The sequence below is a fragment of the Coregonus clupeaformis genome, chromosome 14, assembly GCF_020615455.1.
Source record: "Coregonus clupeaformis isolate EN_2021a chromosome 14, ASM2061545v1, whole genome shotgun sequence".
Taxonomy (NCBI): domain Eukaryota; kingdom Metazoa; phylum Chordata; class Actinopteri; order Salmoniformes; family Salmonidae; genus Coregonus; species Coregonus clupeaformis.
In genome coordinates, this window is record NC_059205.1 from 5659780 (window position 1) to 5664026 (window position 4247).

Here is a 4247-nt window from a genome sequence, read left to right on the forward strand (position 1 = left end):
TGCTGTGTTTATATTTTAACGTGTCTGTGTTTTTATGTATTATAACGTGTAATGGATGATGGGAAGTTATAGTGAGACTTATGAGACCGAACACCAATCTGTGGAATTGAGTGAATTTGACCTAGGGTTTCAGGAACCGGGGACTGGGGAGACTGATATTGAAGTTGTGCATGATTCTAGAACAAGCGTGAGATAACTAAAGCGTGGTGTGTGCTGTGTGTAGAGATTACTGCATTGGTATATGTGACTGGAATTCTGATTCTTATGATAATAATTGCATTACAAATTATATAAATTAGCCTCTTTATATATGAGGGTGTCATACATGAGATAAGTCTGTATTTGATACCGATAATACATCCAAGATAGAGAAAGCAAGATGGCAGGACCAAACATAACCATACCCAAATTCAATGAATACATAGAACAACGAATGACAGGGAGAGTAATGCCAGGTCCACCAAGGGAGGGAGGTCATATGCCCGCCCTTGATGTACAACAGATAGAAATGACTGATTATGTGAAGAAATTGACGGAATTTTCTGCAGCACTCTCTTCTCAGGCGCAGAAGGCCAAAGAGGGGGAGCTGTCGGGAAGTACGCTGACACTGAAGGTAAACGTGGGAGGCTGGGTGAGGGTTAAAGTCCACAAGAGAAAGTGGCTGGAACCCAGGTGGACTGGACCGTACGAAGTGAAGGAGGTTACTTCACACTCAGTCCAGGTCAGAGGTAAATTAGGCGCACACTGACACCATCTAACTCATTGCACACCAGCCCCCACTCCTTCTAGATCACTGACAGAAGTCAGGGCTGATTTGAGCAGCGAGAACCAATCCTGACAACACAATGAAGAAACCCTTATGGGAACAACAATCTCACTCAGGGTGAAGAAGAACCTTTTCCCCCTGGGAGAGATTGGGAGTGTCTGAATGTTTGTATGTATGTTTTCTGATAGGAATTGGACTCCTGCTGGGCACTCCTTATGAGGTGTTGTTCTTTTACATTACATTTGAGTCATTTAGCAGACGCTCTTGTCCAGAGCGACTTGCAGGAGCGATTGGGGTTGAGTGCCTTGCTCGAGGGCACATCGGCAGATTTTTCGCCTGGTCGGCTCGGGGATTGGAACCGGCGACCTCTCGGTTCTTGGCGCGGCGCTACTGATCACTAAGCTGCCTGCCGCCCCATATGAGTTTAAGGTTGTGGCGTTGTTTGATCATGTGATAAGGTTTAATTTGTAATCGGACCATAACTAAAGTGGTTGTAGAAGTAATGTATAGGTAGGGGAGAGCCAATAGGGGGCTCCATTGAACTATTATGGTTTATTTGGCATTTCAATGGCATAAGGTGTTACGGTTCGGCACTGTTGTTCTTGTTCCCTCTTGTTTTCTGTTTCCCTTTTTCCCTGTGTGTGTGTTGTTTGTGTCTGTCTCCCCCTGCTGTGCAGCCCAGTCAGAGGATCTAGGTCAGGGGGCGTGGCCATTCACTCACAAGATCAGTTACATCCAGCTGCGGCTCATTGTCACCAATCTACAAGCAGTTATCTACCCGGGCTGGACACCTCTCCAGCGCCAGTTCGTTCCTTCACCACCTGTGGTAACTTGGCTCCGTACAGGAGTCTCAGTTTAGTTGTTACTCTCTTAGCTTTATAGTTGTTTCTGCCAAGTTTGTAACCTGTTTTCTTCTTCGACCAGATCCCGTCGATTCCTGCTGCCTGCCTGCCTGCCACTCCCACGCCGCAACCCGCTCACCAGTTGTCTGTTTTCCTCGGCATCCAGCTCTCGGTGCTACTGGCTCTCCTCACCACGCAGCTCCTACCCCGGTCTGTAGCTGCTCCACCCTGCACTACTCCTCTCTGCCAAAACCCCCTGAATAAAACAACATCATATTCACCCTCGTTGTCCGTGTGTCCGTCTCTGCGCCTGAGTCCCCACCTAATCTAACAGAACGAACTGGCCATACATGGACTCAGCAGAGACGCCACATGAAACAACGGGTGATGGCGTACAACGCGCCCTCCATTCACAGGGAATGTTATTGGGACAACACGACCAACTCATCGGGTCTCTATTGGATAACAACCAGCGGTTGTTGGATCAAGTATCTCAGCTCACCTCTCAGGTAGCTAACCTGGTAACACTCACTACTCTTCCTCCCTCTGCTTCTCCTCCGCCTGTTCCTCCTACAGTTGCTCCAGGCTCGGTTTTCGCTCCTGCCCTTCGGGGAACCCCCTACGACCTCACCCGAACCTTTTACCGGGGACCTGAACAAATGCCGTGGTTTCCTGCTTCAGTGCCGCTTGGTGTTCAAACAGAAGCCCCTGTCGTTCTCCACGGAATCCTCAAAGGTACATTACGCTCTGGGGTTACTAAGGGGCAAAGCTTTGATTTGGGCAGAAGCGGCTTATTCTACTCAGCAGATTGCCAGCCTGTCGTTTGACGATTTTTCCTCTCAATTGGAGATTGTGTTTGATCACCCGGACCATGCCGGGACCGCCACAAAGAGACTATTGAAGCTACGACAGGGCATGGGTTGCGTGGCTGAATACGCCATTGATTTTTGGACCTTGGCAGCCGATTCCAAGTGGAATGACGACGCTCTTCAGGGAGCGTTTGTTAACGGTTTGAGTGACACAATTAAGGATGAACTAGCTGTTCGTGAGGAGCCTGCTAACCTTCATTCTCTCGTTTCTCTTGCTACCCGTATAGACAACAGGCTACGGGAGAGGAGACAGGAGAGGAGCGGTCGGGTCCGCACTGCAGGCGGGGGGCCCTCGCTTTCTGCAACCCGAGCAACACCACCACTCGGACACCGCCCATACACCTCAGCGGATCCCTCCACGGAACTGGACGAGCCCATGCAGCTGGGCCGTGCTCGTCTGTCCCCTGCCGAAAAGGAACGGCGCATGCGGGCTGGTGAGTGCGTGTACTGTGGGGACCGCACTCATTTTCTGGTTAACTGTCCGGTTCGCCCCAAAAGACAAAGCTTGCAGGTACACGTGGGCGTACTTGCAAGTGTTACACCTGACTCCATGCCCACAGCACCCCGTCTAGTTATCCCAGCTACAGTCCAGTTCAGGAATCTGTCTCTCCCTTTAGCTGCTCTCATTGACTCTGGTGCTGAGGATAGTTTCCTGGACATTGACCTGGTTACTCAGGCTGAGATCCCTGTTAAGCCCCTGCCTAAGCCTATTACAGTAACCGCTATTGACGGTCATCAGTTTGCCAACATCACCCACCAAACTGTCCCCGTTTCTCTCATACTGTCAGGCAATCACAAAGAAACCATCCAGTTTAAAGTAGTCTCCTCCTCTGCCTCCCCTCTTATCCTCGGTTTCCCTTGGCTTAGCCTTCACAACCCCCATATTGACTGGCAAAACCACAAGATACACAGTTGGAGCACTCACTGCCATTATGCTTGCCTTGGGTCGGCTATTCCGCCCTCTGTAGGTTCCCCTGCATCCCCTGTCAAACCCCCAGACCTCTCTTCAGTCCCTGACGAGTACCTGGACCTGGCCGAGGTATTCAGCAAGTCCAAAGCACTTTCACTACCACCTCATAGGCCATACGATTGCGCCATTGAGTTACTGCCTGGAGCCCCTTTGCCATCCAGTCGGCTTTTCAATCTGTCCCGTACTGAGAGAGAAGCTATGGAAACCTACATAGGCGACTCTCTAGCCTCTGGCCTCATTCGTCCCTCATCTTCCGCTGTTGGGGCGGGGTTCTTTTTGTTGAGAAGAAGGACAAAACATTACGCCCCTGCATTGACTACAGAGGACTTAATAACATCACAGTCAGAAATACGTACCCCTGCCTCTCATCAACTCAGCTTTTGAACCCCTTCATGGAGCTACCGTGTTTACCAAACTCGACCTGCGTAACGCTTACCACCTCGTTAGGATCAAGCAGGGAGACGAATGGAAAACTGCGTTCAATACCCCTCTCGGACATTTTGAATACCTAGTCATGCCATTCGGTCTCACTAACGCCCCAGCAGTGTTTCAGGCCATGGTTAACGATGTGTTGAGGGATTTTCTACACCGTTTTGTGTTTGTCTATTTGGATGACATTCTTATATTCTCTAAGTCACAGGATGAACACATCTCCCACGTCCGTCTGGTTCTCCAACGCCTCATGGAAAATAAACTATATGTGAAGGCAGAAAAGTGTGAGTTCCACCGGCAGTCCGTCCCCTTTTTGGGTTTTATTATCGAGCGGGGACAAGTGTCACCAGACCCTGACAAGATCAGAG

At 49.9% G+C, this 4247-nt stretch overlaps 1 long non-coding RNA gene across 1 annotated transcript; it reads left to right on the top strand.

Annotated features, from left to right (window-relative positions):
* Positions 1-1559: 1559 nt before the first annotated feature.
* LOC123492371 lies at positions 1560-1889 on the top strand. Its single transcript, XR_006661743.1, has 2 exons — positions 1560-1592; positions 1691-1889. It is a non-coding gene; the product is annotated as an uncharacterized LOC123492371 (long non-coding RNA).
* Positions 1890-4247: the final 2358 nt, after the last annotated feature.